Source organism: Stenella coeruleoalba, assembly GCF_951394435.1.
Source record: "Stenella coeruleoalba genome assembly, chromosome: 10".
NCBI lineage: Eukaryota > Metazoa > Chordata > Mammalia > Artiodactyla > Delphinidae > Stenella > Stenella coeruleoalba.
The window spans coordinates 88,565,779-88,579,190 of record NC_137156.1 but is presented as its reverse complement, the minus strand read 5'-3'; the positions used below and the strand labels follow the sequence as shown (position 1 = coordinate 88,579,190).

Here is a 13,412-nt window from a genome sequence, read left to right as displayed (position 1 = left end):
TGTTAATAATTTGCACAAGTACACAAGGCCTAAATAAAGACAACTTTGGTTCTCTCTTAGGATGGATGGATGGATGGATGGATGGATGAATGGATTGGATGTGGAGCGAGACAGGGAAAGAATCATGAAAAAAAAAATCAGTACTCCTAGATGAAATAAAGCAGCTATTATATTGTAAGGCTTTTCATTTGTCTTCGATTTTTTCCCATGCTTCTAAAATGACTAGCAATCAGACACCACTTTAGACAATTCTGAGAGTATTTAGGTAAGGAAAAGAATAGTTAACAGTATTTTGAAAGAAGAGTAATGACACCTTGTCAGTAATTCCCAGGAGGTTTTCTGGGGGATACAAGATAGGACTGGAATTATAAATATAGTTGCATCATTAAAACATCGGAACTCAAAATTCCATCTCTTGTAACCTATTTCATTCTCCTATGAACTGTTGTTAATCTGTCTTTGCCTCAGTTTCTTCATCTGTAAAACTGGCATGATAATAGTCATTTATTCTGAGGTATGTGTATAAAATACTTCAGAACAACCCATGTTAGCTGTTGCTGCGGTTGTTCTTGCTGTTACTGTTACTGCTACTAGCACTGCCGGTAGGATTGCTTCTAAAGTGTTCTCTGGGAAAGCTGCGGCAATTTACATTCCCATCAGCAGAGCAGGAGGTGCCTGTTGCCCCACATTCTTTTCCACACATGATTTTTTCCCTTGATTTTTTAAATAAAAATTTTCCCAAACAGATGGTTGAGAAGTGATATCTCATTATCAACAGTTTCTCATTTCTCAGATTAATAGTAAGATGGAGAATCTCTCCATTTTGCTTATTAGTAATTTGGATACTTAAGAAAGATTCAGAATGATGACTGGCTCCTCGAAATCCAGAAAATTGGGGGCTTAATACTGACTCATGAAATGCATCGTTACTTCTGCAGAAAGCAAAAAATTACCTAATTTGTAGTTAGAGAAATTCGCAATAGCCCAGCTGCCTGGATTATTGTGTAGAAGAGTGTTCAAAAAATTATTTTAAATCTAGCAATAGAGAATGACTTCCGAAAGTTACAAAAACAAAACACGCACTGCTTCAAGACAACCATCAACCAGATAAGACCTATTTTATTTTTGCTAGAAACACAGTAATGATATTGACATTTGCATATAATAGATTTTCATCTCATGTATATTTTGTGTCCATTGGACAGTGTTCTCCTTAGGTCACAGCAGGAAATCCTTCACTTACACACAAATTCACAGTGTGTACTGGCCATTTCCTGTCCCTCTTCCATACCTTGCAGATTTGTATCCTCTGCTCATTTCTTCCATTAGAAGTCAAGCCTTTTGCTTTACAGATTTACAGTAGGTCCTTATGTAGTCAAGCTATTAATTATATCTTAGTGTGATTCACTGGAAATATCTTCCTTTGGTTTGTCACTTTTATGTTAACTTTGTCTATTATTTTATCACTCATAGAGTAAAAGTTTTCATTTTCATGTAGTCAAAAAATCTGTATTCTTCTTTTCCTAATAGCTTTCATAACTTTTCTTGGGTTGAATGGGATATTCAAGCTGTAGGAATTTGAAGGAGAATATGAAGATTTTAGAACTAGTGCTCCAGGAGGGTTACATAAGAAACTTTGGGGAAGTTAGATAGGCTAGTGATACTAGGAGAGAAACTTTGGGAGAGATGCAGATGTTTAAAGAATATTTCAGGGAGATTTTGTTGTGAATTTCATATTTTTCCCTACAAATCTTCCATAGAATGACATCACTCCAATTCTTAGGAATTGACTTTTTTTCTCAGGGGTGGGGTTGTCAGTTGTTCACTGTTGAGCTTAGGACATACTGGGATTCCACCACTGGACCCACCCTACTGTTAGCCAGTTGAAAACTATAAGCTACCATCAAAGAGACAGTAATGTGTATGTTTGTGTACCTGTAAATATGTTTGTGTATGTACCAGCACATGAAAATCCAAACACCATTATGTACAGATACTTAAAAAAAAAAATCTCTAAAGAAAGTTCTAAGAGAGTCAGTAACAATTCATCGGATAGTGATTATGATTACTTAAGATCCTCCAAATTGTGATTAACAGATATTTACCTGCATCTGTGATTTGCAGAGTTAAAATATCTCATCTCTGAAGGCAGAGGAAAGAACTAGCAGTTTATACTTTTGGTTTGGTTTTGTTTGGCAAAGGGGGTGGGGCTAAGGTTCATGAATACATTCTGAAAAAGAGGACTTGTCAAAAATAGGCGTAAATTGGGCTTGCCTGGTGGCGCAGTGGTTGAGAGTCCGCCTGCCGATGCAGGGGACGCGGGTTCGTGCCCCGGTCCGCGAAGATTCCCACATGGCTGGGCCCGTGAGCCATGGCCGCTGAGCCTGCGCGTCCGGAGCCTGTGCTCCGCAACGGGAGAGGCCACAGCAGTGAGAGGCCCACGTACCGGGGAAAAAAAAAAAAAAAAGGCTTAAATCTAATAAATCCAATAAATGAACAGATCAGTCAAACTGAATGAGGAGGTAAATGGTGTCTTCTAATCATAGCATTATCTTTTATTCATGATGGCTTATTTATTTAACACCTTTATTGAGAAATAATTCATATAATTGAACTAACGTGTACAATTAAATAGCTTTTACTATATTCAAAGAGATGTGCCTCCATCACCATCATCAATTTCAGAATATTTTAATTACTTCAGAAAGAGACCTCACACCCATTACCCATAATTCCCCCAACTCCTCCACCTTCAAACAGTCCCAGCCCCAGGCAACCACAAAGCTACTTTCTGCTCTGGTATTTGCCTGTTCTGGACATTTCATATAATGGAATCATGAAGGATGTGGTCCTTTGTGACTTGTAAATTTTTTATTTATTTTTTACTTGTTATTAATAACTATTTTAGTAACTTATTTTTATTAATAAATTTTATTTTTAGAGCAGTTTTAAGCTCACAGCAAAAGTGAATGGCAAGTACAAAGAGTTGTTCCCATACAACCCCTGTCCCTCACACGTGCACAACCTACTCCACTCTCAATATCCTGCATCACAGTGGTCCATTTGTTACAATCCATGAACCTACATTGACCCATCATTATCACCCAGGGTCCGTGGTTTACATTAGCGTTCATTCTTGGTGCTGTACATTCATTGGGTTGGACAAATGTATAAGGACATGTATCCACCATTAGAGCATCGTACAGAGTAGTTTCGCTGCCCTAAAATTCCTCTGTGCTCCATCTATTCATCTCTCCCTCCCCCAACCCTTGGCAACCAATAATCTTTACTATCGCCATAGTTTTGCTTTTTCTAGAATGTTCTATAGTTGGAATCACGTAGTATGTAGCCTTTTCAGATTAGCTTCTTTCACTTAGTACTATACATTTATATTTTCTCCGTATCTTTCAATGGCATAATAGCTCTTATTTCTTTTGACTGGATATAGTAGTTTATCCACTCACCTACTGAAGGCCACCTTGGTTACTTCCAAGTTTTTGAAATTATGAGTAAAGCTGCTTTAAACATCTGTGTGCAGGTTTTGTGTGGACATAAGTTTTCTATGTGGGTACATATCAAGGAGTAAGATTTCTGGGTCATATGGTACGAGTATGTTTAGTTTTGCTTTCCTCCTAGCAGTGAATTATTATTTTGAAAAAACTGTTATCTATTAGATAAATTAGGAATATTTCACTTATTTATTTTCTGATGCTCTTTCCTTCTTTATGGAGGGCCTTGTTTCTGACGTATCATTTTCATTCTTTCTGGAGAGAGGCCTGTTGTTTGATTTCGGATATAAATTTGGGAAATTCTCAGTCACCACTGCTTCAAATATTACTTGCTTCCTTTTTCTCTTTCTTCTCCTTCTTATATCTCCATTACACAGTTCTTAAGTATTTTGTTCTTTATTTTCAGTTGTTTCACCTTTCATTTTAAGTTTTGGAAGATTTGATCATCAGATCCTCAAGCTTAGAGATTGTCTTCTCAGCCATGTTTAGTCTACTAATGAGCTCATGAAAGCCATTATTTATTTCTTTACAGTGGTTTTGATCGCTAGCATTTCTTTTTTGTTTTTTAGAATTTCCATCCCTCTGCTTACATTATCCATTTCTTTTTGCAATCTATCTATTTTTTCCATTAAATCCCTTAGCATATTAATCATAGCTCTTTAAAATTTCTCGTCTGATACTTCATGCCATATCTCATGCCTGTTCTGATGTGTATTCAGCCTCTTAACACTGTGTTTTTTGCATTTTCACATGCCCGGTAATTGTTCTGTTGAAAGGCATGCGTGATGTGTAGTAGCGGAAAGGAACTGCAGTGAGCAGGCCTTTACAAATATCGTGGTGAGTCTGTGGAGTGGTGAGAGGAAGTGTTCTCCAGTCCTGTGACTTGGTCTGCTGTTTTGCTGAGCCTGTGCCCCTGGACTATGAACTTCCACAGTGCTTCTTCATCTCCTCCTTTCCCATCTGGTGAGACAGGATGGCTGGAGGTACTGGAGCTGTGTATTTCCCTTCCCCCGTGTGGGAAGCTAGAGGGATCAGGATTTGGGTATTTTACTTAGGAAGAGGTATTAGGCTCTTACAAAACCCCAGCAGGTTAGGCTCTGGTAAATTAGTTTCTCCTAAAGGCAACCTTGGTTCAGAAGAACAGAGTGCTCTGGCTTATGTCATAATGGCTCATTTTCCCTTCCCCTGCCAGAAACATGAGGGGATCTTTCTTCACCATTCAGCGTGAGGACCCAGTAGAGCTCCTGGAGGTAAAACTCAGAAAAGTATGGGGAACCACCTGTGTCTGGGTTCCCTGGAGTGTTAGCTCTCAGACCTGTCCACGCTGACCCTCCAGCAATTCATCCATCGCGGTTTGGGTTTCTCTACCCCAGTCTTGGCTCCCAGGGAAATTTCTGCTGGCGGATTTCTGCTCCAGTAAGTTGTGCTTCTCTGTATTTGTCAGTCTGTCTCTCCACTTTTGAAGGCAGTGGTTTTTTCCATGGCCTCACTTCTCTGTCAGATCGAAGCGGAATTACTTCAGCTTTTACTGCTAAACTGCTTATATGCCAACTGAAAATCAGAAGTCAGGGTGACTGGCCTGTGTTTTAATCGGGTTATTTGCCTTCTTATCACTGAGTTGTAATTGTCCATGGTGGCTTGGATTTTTATGCTCCGATTTCAGAAAGAAAAGTATTCTACTTCGCAAGACAGTATTTAATTATACCATTTAATTGATCTGGACATGAATAAGAAAGTGAAGAATAAATGGCTCATTGTGGGCAATTTAAAATTTTAGACACAAAAACCAGGAATTTCAGCTGTTTTCTGTAACAGCGAACACTCTGATTTTGTAAACCATTTTTTAATATTAATTAAATAATATAATTAAACCATAATATATTAAACCATGTTTAATATTGACTTTAAAATTTTAGATCATAACTGTTTACAAAAAAAGTAGTCTAATGATAGATTGGATTTGGCATCCAACCTAGTCGTTTTTGTCATCTTTTTAAATATGACTTTGATATATATATATATATATATATATATATATATATATATATATATTTATTTATTTATTTATTTATTTCCAGAGTATCAGGAAAACTGTGGGAATACATTGGTCTGAAGTTGTAGTAAAGTTGGTGTGATCTCTTTGGGAGCAACTCTCCTGGGAGAGAGTGTAATTTTATTCTCTCTGACTGCGGGTATCCTTTCTCTGGCTCACACGTAGGCTCCTGACATGAAAGGGCGTCTAGATCAGAGTTGGTGGGGTGGTTTTAAGTCTGTCTTGGGTTCTTGGCACAGTCAGAGTAAAACAACCCTGCAGGGATGAATCTTGATAAACAAATACCACGAACTCACTATTCTCCATCCCTCAGATTTCCTGATGGGAGGAACCCAAGGAAAAGACAGAAAGTAAGGGCACCATTTTATATAGTCCATGTAGGTCAGCTGCCTCCAAACGAAGCAGTACGGCAGGTACAGAATGGATCTGGAGGGACGTGTCCAATGGTGTTTTCCAAAGATGACTGCAAAAGCACACTTTGTGCCCAACTTGCTCGTCTTTCAATGTGACTTTGACAGTCTTCCCCATCAAGTGGTGAAACGTATGCCTCTTGTCTTGAACCCAGGTAGACCTTTGTGACTGCTTTGATCAATAAAGAAAAGCAGGAGTGATGTTCTGTGATTGCTGAGGCTAGCTCATAAAAATGCATGCACTTCCACCTTGTTCCATTGGTGCAATTTCTCTTGGAATTCCTGCTTGGAAGCTCAAGCAGATGGTGGAGAGGTCTACCTTAAGGGAATGGCTGAACTCCCAGCCAACAGCCAACACCACTCTCCAGTCATGTAAGCTGTCTTGCCTGTCCCCATTCTAGCTGCCCCAGCTGATGAGGTTTACAACAGAGATGAGCTGTCCCCCTACTGATCTCTGCTCAGATTATATATTGCTGAGCAGAGTAAATGATCATCAGTTTTTTAAGCCACTAAATTTGGGGGGTAATTTGTTACACAGCAAGAGTAATTGGGACTAGAACTGAGCACAAGACATTTGCACAACTTGGTCAAGTTTCCATGAAACAATGGCTTTTTGTGCCTTTGTATCAATGGATTTCCTTTTTCATACACTAACATTATAATTCTGCAAGGGGCAGATCTGCTCCCAGTATATTTTAAACCTCTAATATGAGGGTAAAAGCAACAAAGACAAAAAAAAGACCTGTGATCTATGAGATAAATTGTTACTCAGGGTAAGCTTTTGTGACTTGAAATACTTGCATTCTAAACTGTCGTCACATCAATTCAGAGTAATCCTAGGGTGATTCACATTGACTAACAGTAAGTTTCTATATGACTCTATAGAAATCTATCACCATGTTGGATTATTTCAATGACTACTTGTTTTTAAAATGACAAGTACACCAAGGCAATCTAATGTCAAGGAAATGCACCTTGTACTTGACATCTAGTACCTGTTTCACAGGCACTAGTTTTCTCACCCATCTTCCAGAATGAAAATATGTACAGGTGTACTGTTCTCAGCTTATAAACCCAGCACTAAACAACCTAACTTAAGGATTATTTTATGCATTTATTAATTGCAGAGTTTTAGAACTAGGGAAAAGAGTGACTATCTTGAAGCTTTTATTTCCAGGAGAAGTGATGATGTGAAGAATATAAAATCTCGGGCATTTAATGCTTTTAGATACTAACTGATCATTAGAATCAGCTAAAGCGTCTCCTCTTTCTAGTTCATTTTGATTTAACTGTTCTGGGATGTGGCCTAGGGATTTCTGGTATGGTTTTTTTTGTTGTTTTTTTTTTGTTTTTTTTTTGCGGTATGCGGGCCTCTCACTGTTGTGGCCTCTCCCGTTGTGGAACACAGGCTCCGGACGCGCAGGCTCAGCGGCCATGGCTCACGGGCCTAGCCGCTCCGCAGCATGTGGGATCTTCCCGGACCGGGGCACGAACCCGTGTCCCCTGCATCGGCAGGCGGACTCTCAACCACTGTGCCACCAGGGAAGCCCTCTGGTATGTTTTTAAAGACTCTCCAGGTGAATTTACTGTACAGCCAATGTTGAAAACAACTGGGTTAAGTGATCTGGGTAGCCCAGTGTTTTGCAAAGCACAGACTAGGCAATAGGCAATATTAAATAATGCAGAATGAGATCTATTCTATTTTCAATTTCATTTCAATCATTTAGGTTAAATCAAGGAGAATAATTCAGTATGGTGTTAGGTTTGTCACGAATGATTTTCTAATTTTTGCTAATCTCCCTTTTTAATTAAAAAAGTAAAGGTCCAGGTCTCAGAGACTTTGAGAGTGCCCAGCTAGTGTCCATTTACATTATTTTCCACTCACTGTTTTCATTTTATCAGTTAACTATTACTGTGATCAGCAGTTTTCCATGTTAGATAAAAGTACACATTTTCTGTATTGACTTACATATTATTTAAGAAAGTTAAACAGTGTAAGAAACAAGTAAATAGTAGAGCATTTAGTACTGGAATATGGCAAAAAAAAAAAAATGTGGAGGTGTAACTCTAGTGGGTGAAGTTTAGAAAACACTGAGGTACAATCACTGTGGGAATAGACACTGGATCCTGAGATCACCAACTTCCAGTAAGATGCTCCATAAACACTACACTGGCCAGAAAAAGAAAAAAATCCCCAAGTTGTTAATGTGAACTTGATGTTGAAATAGAAAAGCTGATACCTTTAAGGTAACTTGGGCATTTGATACAGTTTAAAATATGCATGAAGGTCTTTGACCAAGTTTTTATCTTTCATGTGTTATTCTTTCAAAACACTTATGACGGGACAAGCTGGGGCTCTAAATCCTGTAATGGATCAATTATTTCAGTTTATTGGTACCAAAGAAAGTCGAAGAATTTTGATGTGAACAGATTGCATATTACCTGCCCTAGATATCACCTGTTTGGACAACCAGGCATCAGACCGTTTCAGATGAAATTATTAATCAGTCAGAAAACCCAAAATGGTTTACAGTGTTAGGGCCCATTTTCATGTTTCAGTGGTTGCCAATTATTTCTGTTCCTTGGATGAACAGTGTCCATTTGTAACAAAGGTGGCCTTGTTGCAGCCATTTGGGGTAGGGATGGGGCAAGATTTGGTTGGTCAGAAATACAGAGGTGACCCATCTGCCACCGATTCCCTTAGGGACCTTCACAGAGAAAAACACCACTGAGGTTTCAGAAGTAACCTGGAGGCTTGACTGTTCGCTAGTCACCTGTGTATGACTTACGTGCAGTGTCAGGACTTGGAAGGCAACCCAGTGACGGGATGAACGATTAACATTAGAATCTATACAAAAACAGGCTGTGTAAAGTGATTTTTAAAAAGGAGGAGCTTCTATTATACCTTGCCTTCCAAATAGTTGTCAAAATGCTTTTCTCCCCCTTAAATTGGAAAATTATGCTTCTTGGCAGTCCAGCAGCAGCATTTACATCACGAGTGCTTACTAGGAAATTAGTTTTTGCTGAAAATTTGTTGTATTCAAAGTGCATGCTACATTTGCGGGGGTCAAGAGGTTTTCCAAGTTCCAAGGTTTCTTTTATACCTTGATTTGTAGCATATGGTAGATCTCACAATGTACTCTCAGCTTACGTGTAATTAGTAATGAGTTGTCTGCTTTCTTACCTTCAGCTGGCGTGGGTTATCACATCATGCAGTGTTTTTCTTTCAGTGCAGAGTGGTTTTTCAACTACATCAAAAATTCCACTAGCATCATCACCTAAGAAAATATAGGGAGAAAGTTAACAAGCTTATCTTCTTTTTCGTCTCATGCACTCACTGGATTTTCTCTTAGCATTTATTTCAAAGGTGACTTTACTTATAAATCCATATACTGTTTATACCTGTAACATGTTCTGGAAATATGATCTTTTCTAGGGGAAACCTATATAATTAGGTGAACAGCTAATTAGATAATTAAGTAATTCTAGAAAAGCTTACAAGTTTTTTCAAATACAATAAAAAAATTACTATCATTAAGACATGAATATGAACCTGAAATTAGCTACAGTGAAATTTTAGTTTTCTGGGGACAGAAATGGAGCTTTTGGTAGTGGGAGAAGCCTATTCCTATGGATTTGTGGATTAACTATCCCCCCTGACATTGCCTATCCTTCCCACTCCCAAAAGAGACTATGTTGTCACCTGCCTTAGAGTCTCTGCATGTGTGTAAGTGCTCTAATGTAGACTATTTTTTTCTTACCCTCTTTTGCTAGATAGCTTGTATTCATATTGCAAATCTTAGCTCAACTATCAATACATTGAGACTCGAGAATCATAGATTCGTCTGTGTATTTTGAACTTGCATTACACCGTAATTTTACATTGATTTGTGGTAGTCATTTGATTAATGGCTGTCTTTCAACTGTAAGCTCCATGAACATAAGGACGGTTTTTTTCCCTCACTATTGTATCCTCAGCGACTAAAGTATAGCCATTGCTTAATGAATAGTTTTGGAATGAATGATCCTATTTAAAAAGGTAGAGCTTCTGAGAAAGAGCTAAAATTCATATGACTTAGGGAAATGTCTCCCTCTTCTTAAACCCCCGTTTAAGCTGTAGGAATAGGCCTCTTGCACTGTTAAAAGCTCCATTTTCAAATAATGCTGTGACCAGCGGCATAGAAAAAGGACTTGTTTTCTGGAAAGACTGGGAATTATACTGCTGCACTTTGAGGGGGACGTTTTAAGGGCAATAGGGATAAGCGAAGTGAAGAAAATGAAGCTTTGACTCTGCTTTGTCCCAATTCTAGTCGTTCTATTTGAGGGAAGGGGGCCAAAGGAGAGTTTAGGAAAACAATACAAAGAAAGACTAACAGACTAATTTAGCAGATAATAAAGTAGAAGCTATTTTTATTCAAAGGGTTATTAGTGTTCCTAAGAATTTATTCAAAGATTATTATTGTTTGTAATGTTTGTAAGTTGTTTTATACTTACACTCTGAGGAATTAGAAGCATGTTTCTAAATTTATCTAAATAATAGATGCAATTTTACTGATAAATATACTGAAAAATAACCTGTCAAGTGCTATTTTACCACAGTTAGACTAATGCTACTTGGATTTTTTCGGACGTTCCTCTCCTGTCCCCTTTATCATAGTTAATCAGTAACAAACTATATTCTAACCATTAGCAGTGAAAATTGATGGGGACAAGAATTGGTTTGATGTAAGTGAAACTTCCCTTTGGAATTTCCTTTTCCTTTTTTATATTTTTTTAATGTCTGGGAATAATCAATTGCATTTTAATAAGAAGTTACAGAATATTCTAATTAATTGCACTTTTATTATTAAACATTTAATTCTTGTGAAAGAAACTGGAGTTTAGAATAAAAGCCCTGTTATTTGACCTTTTCAGTGATGGCCCTATTTATAGTGGAGCGTTTAGAGCTATAGTTGTACATTATAACAACTGCATCTTGAGAGTCATTATGTTCTGCAAAAAAATACACAAATTATAAGTGTGTAGCCCAGTGAATTTTCACAAAATGAACACATTCAGGTAACCAACGATGAAATCAGGAAGCAATATGACCCCTATTCCAGAAGTCCCTGTGATGCCTCGTTGCAGTAGTAAATATCCCTCCAAAGATAGTCACAGTCTAGATTTATGATATGATAGATTAGTGTCATTGTACTCCTTTCTATCTGATTTCTATTTTTTATGTTGAGACTTAGCTATGTCAGTCTATATAGTTATAGTTCATTGACTTTCATGGTCTAATAGTATTTCCTTAAATGAGTGTTCCACTACTTACTAAGCTACTTTTTGTGATGGACACTAGGTTGTTTCCGTTCTTTAGCTATTATGGTTAGTAATGCCACAAACGTTCTTTTAAATGTCTTGATGAACATACACACACATGTCTGTAAAGTATGTATTACTTAGGAATGGAATTGCCAGGTTGTAGATTATGGGTATATCCTGCCTTAGTAGATATTTCTAAACAAGGTTCCAGAGTGATTGCATCAGTCTCCATTCCCATTAGCAATAGCAAGAGTACCGGTCACTCCACATCCTCGGCAGGACTGAAAAATTTCCTGCCTCCTGCGTTCTAAGGTTGTGTACACATGGTATGTGCCATGTGATTTTATTTAACCTTTATTAAATAACTTCTCTAATTTTTTTAATTTTTTTTTTTTTGCGGTACACGGGCCTCTCACTGCTGTGGCCTCTCCCATTGTGGAGCAAAGGCTCCGGATGCGCAGGCTCAGCGGCCATGGCTCACAGGCCCAGCCGCTCCGCGGCATGTGGGATCTTCCCGGACCGGGGCACGAACCCGTGTCCCCTGCATCGGCAGGCGGACACTCAACCACCGCGCCACCAGGGAAGCCCCTCTAAATTTGTAAACATAACTTGTTTCATATATATATATCCCTGACTTGGGTTTACATCCTAGAGAGCAGAGGTCATGTATAACACACTTCTCTAACCTCGAGTGAATCTAGTATAGCAAGCATTCGATGAACTTTTGTTAAGATGAATCTTGACTCTTCATATTGCTCCGTTAAAAGACAATAGATAGGGTGAGAGAGAAAAAGCACTAGAAGAGGAACAATATAAATATAGTCTACTGAGAAAGACAAAAAGTAAGTACAGGATCCTTCGTTTTTGCTATATTTTATTTTTCATTTATGTATTCATCCACTCAGTTTCATGTTGGTGCTGAAAAACAAAATCAGTGGTTCCTACCGTCTACATGTTTATTGCTTCCGTTTTCACTCTACAGTGTAAAATATAATTAAAAATTATATTTCCCTACATGGTGAGCCTAACTACATTTCTTCAGGAAGATGGTTTGGTTATTACAGAAGCTAGCTAAGTTATATCTCTCTTTACCCATCAATACCCAAGTGAAGAGAAATGACAAACCCAACATCAATCTCTTTTTTTACTCCTTCAAGAAAGAAAACGAGCTTATGTGCCTAAAAGCTGTATTTGTGTGTCTGAGGACCAAAAGACAGTACTACTTCCAATTCTCTTTTTTTACCCAACTGCTTTCAAAATAAGCAAATAAACACAGGGAAGAATAACAACTTACCCCAATGCCTTGATGGAATTTCATCGTAACAGTTCTTACTTCACTGAAAATAAGAGATTCCTATAGAAATGATAATCAACCTCCTGTGAGTATATGGAGCTCATAAAATTTAAAGAGTTTCTAAAGGTCAGCAAGCATTGAAGGCTTTGTCCTGGGGATAAATTTCTAAGTAACCCTGAGGAGAAAGAGAGAGGGAGGAAAAGGAAAAGGTTTAACTTGATGAAAGTAAAATGTGCAAACTCAACAGTTTCTGGATTATCATTTAATTACAGCCATCAATCAGCTCATATCTGCCTTTTCCCGATACTCAAGAAATTCAGGCTAAAGCCATACAATCCAACCAACGGAGAATGCATAGCGCATTAAGAATCCTAAGGATAGGAAGCGATATTTAAGAAACCTGATAGGAGATCTTAGGAAAGTACCTAAAAGCAGGATAGTGGAATCCATCTTTCAACAAATACTGGGAAAACCCAAGAGTAAAATTATCCTTTAATTAATAAGACAAACTACTTATTGCTTCCTCTTCCGTACCAGTTTAGAGATTTTCCATTAAGTGATCCTTTTCAAAGGGCTTTGCTTTCTAAATCGTTTTATTTCAATCCATACTTTTACTAATGCATGAAACTGGCCTGCAGTTACTCATTTTATGAACATGATTTTACATTCTTTTAAAACAAGGACGATTTGAAGTTGAGCTTTTAGAAATACATTTGCTTCATTAATTGGCACTGGGGAATGCCAGCCTGTGTCTTTATGGGCAGGTATTATTTTTTGGTTAAAAATGTTTTAATTTCTTCTTATTGAGGGGTTCATACTGACTGTCCCTAAATTCTGTAGCG

At 37.9% G+C, this 13,412-nt stretch overlaps 1 protein-coding gene across 10 annotated transcripts in view; it reads left to right on the top strand.

Moving 5' to 3' along the window:
- Window positions 1-13,412, top strand: part of CNTN3 (contactin 3) — a 321,453-nt gene that overhangs the window by 267,124 nt on the left and 40,917 nt on the right. The window lies entirely within an intron of this gene.